The following is an 18,835-nucleotide window of genomic DNA, read 5'->3' as shown; positions in this document are numbered from 1 at the left end:
GTCTGTTGTTGCTGAAACTTCGCCGTGAAAGCTCTCAGACCTTAGTCAGATCCGGCAGGACCCCGGGGATTTCACACTAGATTAGGAGATTTATATTGTATTGGTTATTTGTTGTGACTCTTTGCCTGTTCTTGACTCTCCTTCTGCCTAACGATTCTGTACTTCTGCCAATCTGATCTGTTGCCTGGTTGAACCCCTCCCTTAACGGGATGTACAAATGTGGCAAATGCAAAGCTTGCACCAATGTGCATAAATGCAAGGATTTTATGGCCCCCAAAAACAACAGGATTTATAAATTATTGGACTTCTTTAATTGCGATACGGAAGGAGTAATCTATGCATTAACGTGCCCGTGCCCCCTTGTATATGTGGGGGAAACTACAAGAGCTGTGAAGACCAGAATAATGGAACATTTAGGTGATATCAAACATAAAAGAAATACACCGGTAGCAAGACACTTCGTAGAAAAACATGGAGGGGATGTGACCCTCCTTAGATACTGGGTAATACAGCAATGGAAACTGGGCCCTCGTGGGGGCAATCTGGATCTCAAACTTAGACAATTAGAGGCGAAATGGATCTACAGACTTGGTACTTTATCTCCAACAGGCCTAAATGAAGGGTTTACGTTCACTCCGTTTCTATAGAGATAAGAAAAAATCAGCAGTGATAAGAATATCAGAGTCGTAGATCCTAAAAGATTTAGGTTGCTATGTAATACATACCCCATTGTGAGTAGTTGAACAGGATGGTGTAACCAGTAATGACAGGATCAATCGCAACATTACAGTGTAAAAAAATCCCCCCAAAAAATCAGTCAAACATACTAAGTTTATTGACAATCAGGAGAAAGAATTTCAGTGCTTTTAATATGAAGCATTAATCCTTAAATATCTGTGGGAAGAACATATGATATAGAAGACTTTGGTTGTCAATGAAGAATGTACTAGGCATAAAGAGCTGGGTCTTTTATAAGCTGCCGGGTGACTCCTTGTGTGCGAGCCGTGCGGCTGTATACAAAATGAGTCGACTCTTTCCAGTCTAAAGACAGCTGAATGTGGATCCTTAAGATGAGCCGTGCGAAAAGGTACAGCGCGGCAAAAATGATTCACTTAGAATGAGTCACTGTTTGTGACTCCTTCACAAGAGGCTCTAAATGATTCAGTGCAGAGTGTGATTGATTCAGTTCCCGCCCCACCGCCCTACGCCAGCACAGAGGACTGACCTGATTGGCAGACCTGTTGCGGAGGCAGCAGAGCTGTTTGCGGATTGGCTGGGCGGATAGTAGCAAGTTTTGGCTGACCCTGACCAATCGGATGCCTGGATTCTCGGCGTTTTCGTAAAGTGGATATAAGCAACGCCGCTGAGTCAGTATTAAGGAGATAGGTCTATACTGTATGTAAGCGGACACGGATTCTGTAAGTCTGGGGATACAGTGATGTTTAGAAAGTGAATATTGAGAAACTATGGAAGTATATGGAGATCTTCTGGGATTGGCCACATGGGGAAACTGACACTATGGCCAACGAATCACAGGCCAGTTCAGTGATACGGGGGTGGATCTGTGACACACCCCCAGACATGTGACACCATACGAGTATAAAAAGACTCCATTCTAGCCAGTCTTATTTTGACTGCTGTCATGAGCAGACATGCTCTATGACTCTCTGTTGTATTGTCTGATGTAATTGCACCTTAGCACTCTGCACTATGCACTTATGCACAGCACTTTATTCCCTTGAAAAAGCTTCCGCAAGGAAGTGAAACATGTCGGGTTTTTGTTTTGGTGGGGGGTACCGTATATACTCGCAAGCAAGCCGACCCGCATGTAAGCCGACCCCCCCACTTTTACCCCAAAAAACAGGAAAAAATGATTGACCCTCATGTAAGCCGGGGTAGGAAACGCTGGCCGCGTGATCCCCCCAGTATGTCCCAGTATAGCTAGTATAGTGCCCAGTATAGGTAGGTAGTGCTCAGTATAGCAAGTAAAATGCCCCAGTATAGCTAGTATAGTGCTCATTATAGCTAGTATAGTGCTCAGTATAGCTAGTATAGTGCTCATTATAGCTAGTGAAGTGCCCCAGTTTAGCTAGTATAGTGCTCAGTATAGGTAGGTAGTACTCAGTATAGCTAGTAAAATGCCCCAGTATAGCTAGTATAGTGCTCAGTATAGCTAGTATAGTGCTCAGTATAGCTAGTATAGTGCTCAGTATAGCTAGTGAAGTGCCCCAGTTTAGCTAGTATAGTGCTCAGTATAGTTAGTATAGTGCCCCCAGTATAGCTAGTATAGTGCCCCCAGTATAGCTAGTATAGTGCCCCCAGTATAGCTAGTATAGTGCCCCCAGTATAGCTAGTATAGTGCCCCCAGTATAGCTAGTATAGTGCCCCCAGTATAGCTAGTATAGTGCCCCCAGTATAGCTAGTATAGTGCCCCCAGTATAGCTAGTATAGTGCCCCATTATAGCTAGTATAGTGCCCCATGTATAGCTAGTATAGTGCCCCCAGTATAGCTAGTATAGTGCCCCCAGTATAGCTAGTATAGTGCCCCCAGTATAGCTAGTATAGTGCCCCCAGTATAGCTAGTATAGTGCCCCCAGTATAGCTAGTATAGTGCCCCCAGTATAGCTAGTATAGTGCCCCATTATAGCTAGTATAGTGCCCCATATAGCTAGCATAATGCCCCAGTATGGGTGGGTAGGTGCTGTCCCTCCCCGCTCCCCCTGCGGCCGCCGCTGCTGCTATTACCTCAGGCGGCGCCGCTTCCTCTATCCCCGTCCTCCTCCGGTAGTAACTCATTCACAGCAGCGCGCCTCTCGCTGCTGTGATGACGAGGAAACCATAGAGAGCGGCTTCCTGTAGCGTGATGCCGTTACTATGGGAACCGCTCTCTATGGTTTCCTGCGTCATCACAGCAGCGGGGGGCGCGCTGCTGTGTGAATGAGTTACCGGAGGAGGACGGGGATAGAGGCAGCGGCGCCGCCTGAGGTAATAGCAGCAGCGGCGGCCGCAGGGGGAGCGGGGAGGGACAGCACCTATCCACCCACCCACACATGACTCGCAAGCAAGCCGACCCCCCAACTTTTGGCCCACTTTTGGGGGGTCAAAAATTCGGCTTGCTTGCGAGTATATACGGTATTTGTAATTACTACAATTTATACTAGACTCAAGGGGAGGAGATTTTCTCTGATATGACTCACTAATTACCCCGAGTTTAAGTAAAATGAGAAAATATATATACTGACAGTCAGTCTATTGTACATTGCTCTATTTTAGAGGAAAATATTAAAAGTTATATTTTAATACTACCTATGTAGGAAGTAAAATTGTTGAATCTAATTGTTGCTCAGGTTTTGTGTCATATATTGTTAACTAGTTGGGTGACCTGACACCCCCTTCTCAGGAATAGGTAAATAGTGTATACAAAAATGGCGGGCTTCCTTGATTCTATACCTGACGTGAATAAATTAATTGCAGAGGCAAAGGAAGTGTTTTCATTGGAAAAAGAGAAAGAAAATGTACCCATTAGAAATGAGTCCCCTGACCCAGAAATCAATGACGCTTTTAAAAAAATCTTTAATTTATACAAAGAGCATAACAAAAGCTGGTGGGAGATCAGTAGCTTCAATAATTACATTAAAGAAAAAATAACTGTACGAGGTTTACGTAATCTTGTGGTTCCACACAAACATACTGAAAATGTTGATTTTATGAGCGGATGGAATGAATTAAAAACGAAACAAACTCTAGAGCTCATGGTGTATTTAAGGGATTTTGAAATTAAAGCCCTAGAAAACATTAATAACAAACTGGCTGAAGAACACAAGAAGGTCATGGCTTTTAAGTCACACCCCCTCTTTAAAGAGCTAGAGGATAAATTACAGAATAAGGTACAGAACCATAAGGAGACGATCAAATCTAAGAAACACAGAAAATATATGAGAGACTGTAATGACTTTAAGAATAAGAAAGTTTATAATTGGAAACGTATCCCACAGGCGAATCCACCTAAGGAAGGGGGTACCCCAACTGATGGTACTGACGCCTCTGGCTCAGAAAGCGATTTTAGTGAGGGATCTAAATCAGGGGAACCTATTGCAAAACCAAAAAAACCAAAGGGGAGATAGAGACCGAGAGGACAGCACACTCCAGTAGAGGGGACACCCCGCAATCTGAGGAACAGGAACAGATGGGGGTACAAACCTCACAAACAGAAAGAGGAGGAGTGGTAGCACAGGCCACCAGGGATGATAAAGGTGATCGCATGAAAGTGATCAACCTTTCAGACTATGTTTTGGATAATGATGAGATTGCAGTCCTATCAAAAGGTTTATCATATGTCCCCACCCCCCACTTTGATTTGTTTGAGACAGTTAAAGATCTTAACCTATTTGCCAGAAAATTAGCAATACATAAATTCATGAATACTCCCACGATGGTCACTAAGAGAACAGAGGAGAGAGATAGGGAGATAATGGAAGCATTAAATGTGTTACTTGATGATAATATTACGGGAAATGTACAGTTGGATACTCCGAAAAGTGATCTGCATAAAAAAAGCAAGTTTTGCCCTAGTATTTCCAATTATCCGACTATTCAGTGCTTCCTAGATGTTGTAACTAGAGATCTTGAACATCTTGCAAGTTCACCCCCAAGGGAACAAAGTAATCTAAGTCCCAAAGAACAACAAGCCCTAGACAGATTAATGACTAATGATGAGATTATCATCAAAAAATCTGACAAGGGAGGGAACATTGTTGTCATGAAACGTGAGCAATACATTCGGATGTGTACAAGACTCTTGGAAGATCAAAGACAATACAAAAAATTAAGTGTCAATCCTACTGTGGTTTATCAGAAAGAACTTGAATTGGTTCTTGAGGAAGCAAGAGAAAAGGGCATTTTAGACATTGATGATCGTGATTGTATTTTAAATAAATACCCTACTGTTCCAACATTTTATGCATTACCAAAAGTACATAAAAATTTACAAGATCCCCCGGGTCGTCCCATAGTATCTGGCAATGGGAGTCTCACAGAAAATGCAAGTAAATATGTTGACCACTTTCTCAGACCCTTTGTGGAGTGCCTACCGTCATATCTTAGGGACACAATGGATCTTCTCAATAAAATTAATGATATTAGAATATCGGAGAAAGTTTGGTTGGCAAGCCTAGATGTAGAGGCACTCTACAATAATATCAAACACGACCTTGGCCTTAAAGCAGTTGATTATTTTTTGCAAGCTAGAAGTATACATGTCAGAGACCACTCACAATTTATTATGAAATTACTTGAATTCATCCTGACTCACAACTACTTTGTTTTTCAGAATCAATTTTACAGACAGGATAAGGGATGCGCCATGGGGACAGCATGTGCCCCCACTTATGCAAATTTGTTCTTGGGCTGGTGGGAGGACACAATAGTGTTTGGCGAAGAATTAGCAATCTATGCATCCCATATTGTCTTCTGGGGTCGTTTTATAGACGACGTCTTGGTCCTTTGGGACGGCCCCAGAGAGATGTTTGTAGATTTTGTAACTGTTCTAAATACCAATGATATAGGGATGTATTTTACCTATGAAATCAACCTACACACTATAAATTTTCTTGATGTTCAAATATGTAAAAATCAAATGGGAGGCCTAGATACTAAAATATTTAGGAAGCCGACTGCAACCAACTCTTTATTACATTGGGAAAGCTATCACCCAACCCCCTTAAAAAGAGGTATACCGAAAGGTCAGTTTATTAGGGCAAGAAGGAATTGCTCAGATCCAACAGATTTCGAATCCGAATGCCACAATTTGCACCAGAGATTTAGGATGAGGGGATACCCGGAGAAAGCACTTACTGCAGCAGAAACCCAGGCCAGAATGGTGGAAAGGGGAGATTTACTAACTCCAAAAAGAACAAGAGATACAGGAAGAATAGGAGATAAAGACAACACGGTACGAATTATCAACACGTACACGGATAGATCAAGTAATATAAGGAAATTGGTAGAACGACATTGGCCCATTCTACAACTTGACCCACAATTAAATGCGCTCCTGCCACCTACTCCCCAATTTACATACAGAAGGGGAAAAAACCTGAGTGATGTATTAGTGCACTCCTATCTTCCATCCAAAGGGACAAAATTTAAAGAGAAGAAAAGAACCTGGTTGAACCCCTCCCTTAACGGGATGTACAAATGTGGCAAATGCAAAGCTTGCACCAATGTGCATAAATGCAAGGATTTTATGGCCCCCAAAAACAACAGGATTTATAAATTATTGGACTTCTTTAATTGCGATACGGAAGGAGTAATCTATGCATTAACGTGCCCGTGCCCCCTTGTATATGTGGGGGAAACTACAAGAGCTGTGAAGACCAGAATAATGGAACATTTAGGTGATATCAAACATAAAAGAAATACACCGGTAGCAAGACACTTCGTAGAAAAACATGGAGGGGATGTGACCCTCCTTAGATACTGGGTAATACAGCAATGGAAACTGGGCCCTCGTGGGGGCAATCTGGATCTCAAACTTAGACAATTAGAGGCGAAATGGATCTACAGACTTGGTACTTTATCTCCAACAGGCCTAAATGAAGGGTTTACGTTCACTCCGTTTCTATAGAGATAAGAAAAAATCAGCAGTGATAAGAATATCAGAGTCGTAGATCCTAAAAGATTTAGGTTGCTATGTAATACATACCCCATTGTGAGTAGTTGAACAGGATGGTGTAACCAGTAATGACAGGATCAATCGCAACATTACAGTGTAAAAAAATCCCCCCAAAAAATCAGTCAAACATACTAAGTTTATTGACAATCAGGAGAAAGAATTTCAGTGCTTTTAATATGAAGCAATAATCCTTAAATATCTGTGGGAAGAACATATGATATAGAAGACTTTGGTTGTCAATGAAGAATGTACTAGGCATAAAGAGCTGGGTCTTTTATAAGCTGCCGGGTGACTCCTTGTGTGCGAGCCGTGCGGCTGTATACAAAATGAGTCGACTCTTTCCAGTCTAAAGACAGCTGAATGTGGATCCTTAAGATGAGCCGTGCGAAAAGGTACAGCGCGGCAAAAATGATTCACTTAGAATGAGTCACTGTTTGTGACTCCTTCACAAGAGGCTCTAAATGATTCAGTGCAGAGTGTGATTGATTCAGTTCCCGCCCCACCGCCCTACGCCAGCACAGAGGACTGACCTGATTGGCAGACCTGTTGCGGAGGCAGCAGAGCTGTTTGCGGATTGGCTGGGCGGATAGTAGCAAGTTTTGGCTGACCCTGACCAATCGGATGCCTGGATTCTCGGCGTTTTCGTAAAGTGGATATAAGCAACGCCGCTGAGTCAGTATTAAGGAGATAGGTCTATACTGTATGTAAGCGGACACGGATTCTGTAAGTCTGGGGATACAGTGATGTTTAGAAAGTGAATATTGAGAAACTATGGAAGTATATGGAGATCTTCTGGGATTGGCCACATGGGGAAACTGACACTATGGCCAACGAATCACAGGCCAGTTCAGTGATACGGGGGTGGATCTGTGACACACCCCCAGACATGTGACACCATACGAGTATAAAAAGACTCCATTCTAGCCAGTCTTATTTTGACTGCTGTCATGAGCAGACATGCTCTATGACTCTCTGTTGTATTGTCTGATGTAATTGCACCTTAGCACTCTGCACTATGCACTTATGCACAGCACTTTATTCCCTTGAAAAAGCTTCCGCAAGGAAGTGAAACATGTCGGGTTTTTGTTTTGGTGGGGGGTATTTGTAATTACTACAATTTATACTAGACTCAAGGGGAGGAGATTTTCTCTGATATGACTCACTAATTACCCCGAGTTTAAGTAAAATGAGAAAATATATATACTGACAGTCAGTCTATTGTACATTGCTCTATTTTAGAGGAAAATATTAAAAGTTATATTTTAATACTACCTATGTAGGAAGTAAAATTGTTGAATCTAATTGTTGCTCAGGTTTTGTGTCATATATTGTTAACTAGTTGGGTGACCTGACACCCCCTTCTCAGGAATAGGTAAATAGTGTATACAAAAATGGCGGGCTTCCTTGATTCTATACCTGACGTGAATAAATTAATTGCAGAGGCAAAGGAAGTGTTTTCATTGGAAAAAGAGAAAGAAAATGTACCCATTAGAAATGAGTCCCCTGACCCAGAAATCAATGACGCTTTTAAAAAAATCTTTAATTTATACAAAGAGCATAACAAAAGCTGGTGGGAGATCAGTAGCTTCAATAATTACATTAAAGAAAAAATAACTGTACGAGGTTTACGTAATCTTGTGGTTCCACACAAACATACTGAAAATGTTGATTTTATGAGCGGATGGAATGAATTAAAAACGAAACAAACTCTAGAGCTCATGGTGTATTTAAGGGATTTTGAAATTAAAGCCCTAGAAAACATTAATAACAAACTGGCTGAAGAACACAAGAAGGTCATGGCTTTTAAGTCACACCCCCTCTTTAAAGAGCTAGAGGATAAATTACAGAATAAGGTACAGAACCATAAGGAGACGATCAAATCTAAGAAACACAGAAAATATATGAGAGACTGTAATGACTTTAAGAATAAGAAAGTTTATAATTGGAAACGTATCCCACAGGCGAATCCACCTAAGGAAGGGGGTACCCCAACTGATGGTACTGACGCCTCTGGCTCAGAAAGCGATTTTAGTGAGGGATCTAAATCAGGGGAACCTATTGCAAAACCAAAAAAACCAAAGGGGAGAGGGAGACCGAGAGGACAGCACACTCCAGTAGAGGGGACACCCCGCAATCTGAGGAACAGGAACAGATGGGGGTACAAACCTCACAAACAGAAAGAGGAGGAGTGGTAGCACAGGCCACCAGGGATGATAAAGGTGATCGCATGAAAGTGATCAACCTTTCAGACTATGTTTTGGATAATGATGAGATTGCAGTCCTATCAAAGGGTTTATCATATGTCCCCACCCCCCACTTTGATTTGTTTGAGACAGTTAAAGATCTTAACCTATTTGCCAGAAAATTAGCAATACATAAATTCATGAATACTCCCACGATGGTCACTAAGAGAACAGAGGAGAGAGATAGGGAGATAATGGAAGCATTAAATGTGTTACTTGATGATAATATTACGGGAAATGTACAGTTGGATACTCCGAAAAGTGATCTGCATAAAAAAAGCAAGTTTTGCCCTAGTATTTCCAATTATCCGACTATTCAGTGCTTCCTAGATGTTGTAACTAGAGATCTTGAACATCTTGCAAGTTCACCCCCAAGGGAACAAAGTAATCTAAGTCCCAAAGAACAACAAGCCCTAGACAGATTAATGACTAATGATGAGATTATCATCAAAAAATCTGACAAGGGAGGGAACATTGTTGTCATGAAACGTGAGCAATACATTCGGATGTGTACAAGACTCTTGGAAGATCAAAGACAATACAAAAAATTAAGTGTCAATCCTACTGTGGTTTATCAGAAAGAACTTGAATTGGTTCTTGAGGAAGCAAGAGAAAAGGGCATTTTAGACATTGATGATCGTGATTGTATTTTAAATAAATACCCTACTGTTCCAACATTTTATGCATTACCAAAAGTACATAAAAATTTACAAGATCCCCCGGGTCGTCCCATAGTATCTGGCAATGGGAGTCTCACAGAAAATGCAAGTAAATATGTTGACCACTTTCTCAGACCCTTTGTGGAGTGCCTACCATCATATCTTAGGGACACAATGGATCTTCTCAATAAAATTAATGATATTAGAATATCGGAGAAAGTTTGGTTGGCAAGCCTAGATGTAGAGGCACTCTACAATAATATCAAACACGACCTTGGCCTTAAAGCAGTTGATTATTTTTTGCAAGCTAGAAGTATACATGTCAGAGACCACTCACAATTTATTATGAAATTACTTGAATTCATCCTGACTCACAACTACTTTGTTTTTCAGAATCAATTTTACAGACAGGATAAGGGATGCGCCATGGGGACAGCATGTGCCCCCACTTATGCAAATTTGTTCTTGGGCTGGTGGGAGGACACAATAGCGTTTGGCGAAGAATTAGCAATCTATGCATCCCATATTGTCTTCTGGGGTCGTTTTATAGACGACGTCTTGGTCCTTTGGGACGGCCCCAGAGAGATGTTTGTAGATTTTGTAACTGTTCTAAATACCAATGATATAGGGATGTATTTTACCTATGAAATCAACCTACACACTATAAATTTTCTTGATGTTCAAATATGTAAAAATCAAATGGGAGGCCTAGATACTAAAATATTTAGGAAGCCGACTGCAACCAACTCTTTATTACATTGGGAAAGCTATCACCCAACCCCCTTAAAAAGAGGTATACCGAAAGGTCAGTTTATTAGGGCAAGAAGGAATTGCTCAGATCCAACAGATTTCGAATCCGAATGCCACAATTTGCACCAGAGATTTAGGATGAGGGGATACCCGGAGAAAGCACTTACTGCAGCAGAAACCCAGGCCAGGATGGTGGAAAGGGGAGATTTACTAACTCCAAAAAGAACAAGAGATACAGGAAGAATAGGAGATAAAGACAACACGGTACGAATTATCAACACGTACACGGATAGATCAAGTAATATAAGGAAATTGGTAGAACGACATTGGCCCATTCTACAACTTGACCCACAATTAAATGCGCTCCTGCCACCTACTCCCCAATTTACATACAGAAGGGGAAAAAACCTGAGTGATGTATTAGTGCACTCCTATCTTCCATCCAAAGGGACAAAATTTAAAGAGAAGAAAAGAACCTGGTTGAACCCCTCCCTTAACGGGATGTACAAATGTGGCAAATGCAAAGCTTGCACCAATGTGCATAAATGCAAGGATTTTATGGCCCCCAAAAACAACAGGATTTATAAATTATTGGACTTCTTTAATTGCGATACGGAAGGAGTAATCTATGCATTAACGTGCCCGTGCCCCCTTGTATATGTGGGGGAAACTACAAGAGCTGTGAAGACCAGAATAATGGAACATTTAGGTGATATCAAACATAAAAGAAATACACCGGTAGCAAGACACTTCGTAGAAAAACATGGAGGGGATGTGACCCTCCTTAGATACTGGGTAATACAGCAATGGAAACTGGGCCCTCGTGGGGGCAATCTGGATCTCAAACTTAGACAATTAGAGGCGAAATGGATCTACAGACTTGGTACTTTATCTCCAACAGGCCTAAATGAAGGGTTTACGTTCACTCCGTTTCTATAGAGATAAGAAAAAATCAGCAGTGATAAGAATATCAGAGTCGTAGATCCTAAAAGATTTAGGTTGCTATGTAATACATACCCCATTGTGAGTAGTTGAACAGGATGGTGTAACCAGTAATGACAGGATCAATCGCAACATTACAGTGTAAAAAAATCCCCCCAAAAAATCAGTCAAACATACTAAGTTTATTGACAATCAGGAGAAAGAATTTCAGTGCTTTTAATATGAAGCAATAATCCTTAAATATCTGTGGGAAGAACATATGATATAGAAGACTTTGGTTGTCAATGAAGAATGTACTAGGCATAAAGAGCTGGGTCTTTTATAAGCTGCCGGGTGACTCCTTGTGTGCGAGCCGTGCGGCTGTATACAAAATGAGTCGACTCTTTCCAGTCTAAAGACAGCTGAATGTGGATCCTTAAGATGAGCCGTGCGAAAAGGTACAGCGCGGCAAAAATGATTCACTTAGAATGAGTCACTGTTTGTGACTCCTTCACAAGAGGCTCTAAATGATTCAGTGCAGAGTGTGATTGATTCAGTTCCCGCCCCACCGCCCTACGCCAGCACAGAGGACTGACCTGATTGGCAGACCTGTTGCGGAGGCAGCAGAGCTGTTTGCGGATTGGCTGGGCGGATAGTAGCAAGTTTTGGCTGACCCTGACCAATCGGATGCCTGGATTCTCGGCGTTTTCGTAAAGTGGATATAAGCAACGCCGCTGAGTCAGTATTAAGGAGATAGGTCTATACTGTATGTAAGCGGACACGGATTCTGTAAGTCTGGGGATACAGTGATGTTTAGAAAGTGAATATTGAGAAACTATGGAAGTATATGGAGATCTTCTGGGATTGGCCACATGGGGAAACTGACACTATGGCCAACGAATCACAGGCCAGTTCAGTGATACGGGGGTGGATCTGTGACACACCCCCAGACATGTGACACCATACGAGTATAAAAAGACTCCATTCTAGCCAGTCTTATTTTGACTGCTGTCATGAGCAGACATGCTCTATGACTCTCTGTTGTATTGTCTGATGTAATTGCACCTTAGCACTCTGCACTATGCACTTATGCACAGCACTTTATTCCCTTGAAAAAGCTTCCGCAAGGAAGTGAAACATGTCGGGTTTTTGTTTTGGTGGGGGGTATTTGTAATTACTACAATTTATACTAGACTCAAGGGGAGGAGATTTTCTCTGATATGACTCACTAATTACCCCGAGTTTAAGTAAAATGAGAAAATATATATACTGACAGTCAGTCTATTGTACATTGCTCTATTTTAGAGGAAAATATTAAAAGTTATATTTTAATACTACCTATGTAGGAAGTAAAATTGTTGAATCTAATTGTTGCTCAGGTTTTGTGTCATATACGACTTCTGCCTGAATACTTACTCTGACTCTGCCTAATGATTCTGTACTTCTGCCAATCTGATCTGTTGCCGACTTCTGCCTGTATACTTACGTTGATTCTGTCCAACGATTCTGTACTTCTGCCAATCTGATCTGTTGCCGACCTCGCCTATCTGACCACTTTCCCTCTAGTGGTCCCCTGCCGCTAGGGGCTACTACTCTCTAGTGCTATTGAGTATTACTGTGCACCAAATCACTTGTATTACACATTTAAATAAAGTATACTGACTATTGTGCTGAAAGAACTGATCACTACTGATCATTACACTGCCCTTTATAAGGGGGGGGGGGAGTGGCTCCAGGAGGGAATGTAGCCTGATTGGCTACAATGTGCCTGCTAACTTTAATGTAGAGGGTCAACGTTGACCCTAATGGCGAACCGAACTTCCGGAAAAGTTTGCGGTTCTCCGCGAACGCGAACCACGGAAGTTCACTGGGAATAGTTCGGTTCACAATGATGTTTCCTTCATGTGGCATAAAAAAGGAGAAGCCTTCAACCCAAACAACACCATCCCCACTGTCAAACATGGTGGTGGGAGCCTCATGCTTTAGGGGTGTTTTAGGGGTGTTTTTCAGTCAATGGACCAGGGAACCTAATCACAATAAACGGCACCATGAAAAAAGAGCAATACATCAGGATTTTCAATGACAACATCAGGCAGTCTGCAGAAAAACTTGGCCTTGGGCACCAGTGGACATTTCAGCATGACAATGACCCAAAACACACAGCAAAAGTGGTAAACAGACAACAACATTAACATTTTGGAGTGGCCTAGCCAGAGTCCTGACTTGAAACAAATTGAGACTCTGTGGAGGGAGCTAAAGATCAGGGTGATGGCAGGAAGACCCTCTAACCTGAAAGATTTGGAGCTAATTGCTAAAGATGAATGGGAAAAAATATCTGTGGAGACATGCAAACAGCTGGTCTGCAATTATAGGCAGTGTTTGATTGCTGTAATAGCTAATAAAGGCTTTTTTATTGATTATTGAGAAGGGTATGAATAATTATGGAATGAACACTTTTTGCTCAAATGTAAATAAAAGCTGAAAAATGTTTTTTTTCCATAATAGTGCCTTTTGTATATCATCTTATTCTCTTTTGGGAGACACCTATGTCATTTCCCATCATAACATTACTTGCTGGTTGAATAAAAGTAACTTTAAGTCAAAATTTACCAGTATGAATAATTATGGACAGCACTGTAGGAGCCGGACTCAGTAAAACATCACCAACAGTTCCCATTCCCTCCTTTAATTTTAGCTACCCTAGAGGGTGTGAAGTACTATCTCGCCATGAGTTTATAATTAGCAAGTTGGAATGAAGTATACAGTGGGATTCGAAAGTTTGGGCAACCTTGTTAATTTTCATGATTTTCCTGTATAAATCGTTGGCTGTTATGATAAAAAATGTCAGTTAAACATATCATATAGGAGACGCACACATTGATATTTGAGAAGTGAAATTAATTGTATTGGATTTTCAGAAAGTGCGTAATAATTGTTTAAATAAAATTAGGCAGGTGCATAAATGTGGGCACTGTTGTCATTTTATTGATTTCAGAACCTTTAGAGCTAATTATTGGAACTCAAATTGGCTTGGTAAACTCAGTAACCCCTGACCTACATACACAGGTGAACCCAATTATGAGACAGAGTATTTAAGGGGGTCATTTGTAAGTTTCCCTCCTCTTTTAATTTTCTCTGAAAATAGCAACATGGGGGTCTCAAAACAACTCTCAAATGACCTGAAGACAAAGATTGTTCACCATCATGGTTTAGGGGAAGAATACAGAAATCTGTCTCAGAGATTTTAGCTTTCTGTTTCGCAAGTTAGGAACAAATTGAGGAGATGGAAGACCACAGACTCAGTTCAAGTTAGGGCTCAAAGAGACAGACCAAGAAAAATCTTGGATAAACAGAAGCAACGAATGATGAGAACAGTCAGAGTCAACCCACAGACCAGCACCAAAGACCCACAACATCATCATGCTGCAGATGGAGTCACTGTGAACTGTTCAACCATTCGGCGCACTTTACACAAGGAGATGCTGTATGCGAGAGTGATGCAGAGGAAGCCTTTTCTCCGCCCACAGCACAAACAGAGCCGCTTGAGGTATGTTAAAGCGCATTTAGACACGCTAGCTTTATTTTGGATTAAGGTGCCGTGGACTGATGAAACTAAAATTGAGTTATTTGGGCATAACAAGAGGCATTATGCATGGAGGAAAAACAACACAGCATTTCAAGAAAAACACCTGCTACCTACAGTAAAATATGGTGGTGGTTCCATCATGCTGTGGGGCTGTGTGGCCAGTGCAGGGAGTGGGAATCTTGTCAAAGTTGAGGGATGCATGGATTCCACTCAGTATCAGCAGATTCTGTAGACCAATGGGCAGGAGTCAGTGACAAAGCTGAAGCTGTGCCGAAGTTGGATCTTTCAACAAGACAACGACCCTAAACACTGCTCAAAATCCACTAAGGCATTCATGCAGAGGAACAAGTACAACGTTCTGGAATGGCCATCTTAGTCCCCAGACCTGAATATAATTGAAAATCTGGGGTGTGAGTGAAAGAGAGCTTTCCATGCTCAGAAGCCATCAAACCTGAATGAACTAGAGATGTTTTGTAAAGAGGAATGGTCCAAAATACCTTCAACCAGAATCCAGACTCTCATTGGAACCTATAGGAAGTGTTTAGAGGCTGTAATTTCTGCAAAAGGAGGATCTACTAAATTCTGATTTCCTTTTTTTTCTAGTGGTGCCCAAATTTATGCACCTGCCTAATTTTGTTTAAAGAATTATTGCACACTTTCTGTAAATCCGATAAACTTCATTTCACTTCTCAAATATCACTGTGTGTGTCTCCTATATGATATATTTAACTGACAATTTTTATAGTAACAACAAATGATTTATACAGGAAAATCGTGACGATTAACAAGGTTGCTCATACTATTGATCCCACTGTAGCTGGGGGTCCAAATTTCCTGAAACAGTACTCCCCAATCTAAGTTTGGAATATGGTTTAGGTCTTGTTCCCAACTTCTACAGAATTTAGGAAGAGGATCAATTTGGCAACTATCTAGCAGAAAATATAAATTAGCTGACATTCCCTTCCCCACCCTTGAATGGAGAAAACTCTTTTCATAAATATTTATTTCTTTACGAATATTATCTTTATGTTTGAAAAGGAAGCTCCTGACCTGATAACTCCACAACTCAGTATCTGTTCTAACTTTGTTGTGGATCTCCTTTAATGTAGAATCCCTATGCCCAACCAAGTCTAAAATTCTAACATCCAGAGGGAGCCCACTTTTCTTAAACCATCCTGAAGAAAAAACAGGTTGAAAATCTGGATTATTGCGTAGAGTAGTTAGTAGTGATATGTCATTACTCCTCGGCATAGACCGTATCACTTCCATGTGTATTTTAATTGCTGTGGCTAATAGTGGATTGCTGACAGAGGGGAATTGGGGGTGTGCCACGAATCCAGTACATCATAATTAAGCAGACTCCTTTCATATCTTGGCCAAAATCTCTTCTGGTCGCATACCTTAAAGAGAACCAGAGACTAAAGGCCCATACACACGTCGGATTTCCGCGAACGACGGGTCGTTGGCACGCCCCGTCGTTCCGTCGTTCGCCCGCTAAATCGGGCGTGTGTACAGGCTGTCGTTCCCTTGATAAGGGTGAGTTGGGCGGATCGCTCAAACTCACCCTTATCAAGCGAACGACAGCCTGTACACACGCCCGATTTAGCGGGCGATCGACGGAACGACGGGGCGTGCAAACGACCCGTCGTTCGCGGAAATCCGACGTGTGTATGGGCCTTAAGCACCCTCATGTATTTTATTACATTTATCAGTGGGAACATGACAGTAAACACCTACCCTGATTTTAGTTTCATTGTTATCTGCTTGATTAGTCTATTAGCAACTGTGATAAGAATCCACTGACTATTCAGTCGAGGTTTGACCTGGAATCATTATAGCTGAGTCACTCTTCTGTGGAGTCTTTTCAAGCCCAAGCCTTCCCCCTCCTGGCTTAGATTTCCTGCTTTGCATACTGAGAGCTGTGATGACATGGGAGGGGCTGCTCCTGCTGAGAGAGTGTGGCTGCAATATGATCCCTGTGTGCTCTGTGTGCACTCTGTCTGCATACTGTAGATACTGATGATGACAGCAGGTTCATTCAGATAAGATACACTTCCTACAGGCAGCTGTACATCATACCAAAATGAAAGCACATAGATGAAAGGCTGCATTTAGCCTAGATAGCAGCCTAGTCTCATATAGCCTAGACAGCACATCCAGAACAACTCATAACCCGGAAGGAGAAGGGATATGAGCCGGCGGCCATATTTGATTTTTCCTGGAGCCCGGCGAACTCACCCTTATCAAGCGAACGACAGCCTGTACACACGCCAGATTTAGCGGGCGAACGACGGGGCGTGCAAACGACCCGTCGCTTGCGGAAATTTGACGTGTGTATGGGCCTTAAGCACCCTCATGTATTTTATTACATTTATCAGTGGGAACATGACAGTAAACACCTACCCTGATTTTAGTTTCATTGTTATCTGCTTGATTATTCTATTAGCAACTGTGATAAGAATCCACTGACTATTCAGTCGAGGTTTGACCTAGAATCATTATAGCTGAGTCACTCTTCTGTGGAGTCTTTTCAAGCCCAAGCCTTCCCCCTCCTGGCTTAGATTTCCTGCTTTGCATACTGAGAGCTGTGATGACATGGGGGGGGGGGGGCTGCTCCTGCTGAGAGAGTGTGGCTGCAATATGATCTGTGTGCTCTGTGTGCACTCTGTCTGCATACTATAGATACTGATGATGACTGCAGGTTCATTCCTATGAGAGACACTTCCTACAGGCAGCTGCACATCATACCAGCTGCAGCAGCCTTTCTCATATAGCTTAGATAGCAGCATAGTCTTATATAGCCTAGACAGCACATCCAGAACAACTCATAACCCGGAAGGAGAAGGGATATGAGCCGGCGGCCATAATTGATTTTTCCTGGAGCAATAATGCATAAAAGACACTAAAAAAGGCACACCAGAGCGGCAAAATTATCAGGTAGAGCATTTATTCTTTACAAGCTATCAACTGATATGTTTATTTTGTGTGAAACGTTCATCTCTGCTTCCCTTTAAGATCTAAAATTCTTTGCAATTGAAAACATTGGGCATATAACCTAATATTTGGTGCCCCCATTCCCCCCCCCCCCCCCCCCAATTTCGTATGCCTGCTTATTATCTTATCCTCAATTCTGCGGTTTGGTGTTCTTCATATGAAATCCTGAAATATATTGTTCCAAACATTATACCAATTCCTCTGGGTGTTTATCGGCACATTTTGTACAATGAATATTATTTTAGGAAGAATTTTCATTTTTATAAAATTAATTTTCCCAATTGTATTAAATTGGTTATTTTTCATTTTATTCAATAATTTCTCGCATTCTTGTTGTCCTGGTGCAAAATATTTCAGGGAAGAACAAAGCTTACTGATGAGCCTTACTATCTGTTTTCTCCGTATCATTTTACAGTGTAAGCTCACAAAGCCAGGGTTCTCTCCCCTATAGTTCCTTGTAACTGCTGTATGTTTTGTGTATTATCACTAAAATTGTGATTTTAACATCACACCTGTGTTATGCACTTATGTTAAAGTGAACCTCCAGACTAAAAAGCGACTCAGCAACACTGAAAAGGCCTGGTGCTTCTTTAACAGTTTCACAACATCAGAACTCTCATTTTTAGCTACACAGAAGAAAACTGCCCGGGCTTTTTCCCCCTGATGCTGTGCAAAGCATGATGGGATTTTTGATATTGTTCTTGTTCTGCTGTTTTGGTGCAATTTTCTTTTTTTTTTTTACATTTTGAATTTGACATTTGAAGCCTAGTGTGTGCAGCTGGGAGGGGTAATCAGGACACAGGACAGTTGGAACTGTGTCTTATGCTCCCTGTCACTTTCTTTCAACCAAAAAGATGGCAGCCCCCATGAATCACAAACATTTGCCTGTTCTTTTAAAACAGGGTGGGTAAGAGATTATATTACCTATCTAATATAATTAACATAACTAATGCAACTTAATGACAGTATACTTGTTTGGGCTGAAGTTCCCCTTTAAGTATTTTGTAAA

Source organism: Hyperolius riggenbachi, chromosome 10, assembly GCF_040937935.1.
Source record: "Hyperolius riggenbachi isolate aHypRig1 chromosome 10, aHypRig1.pri, whole genome shotgun sequence".
Classification (NCBI taxonomy): Eukaryota; Metazoa; Chordata; class Amphibia; order Anura; family Hyperoliidae; genus Hyperolius; species Hyperolius riggenbachi.
Note: the sequence above shows the minus strand (reverse complement) of the source record.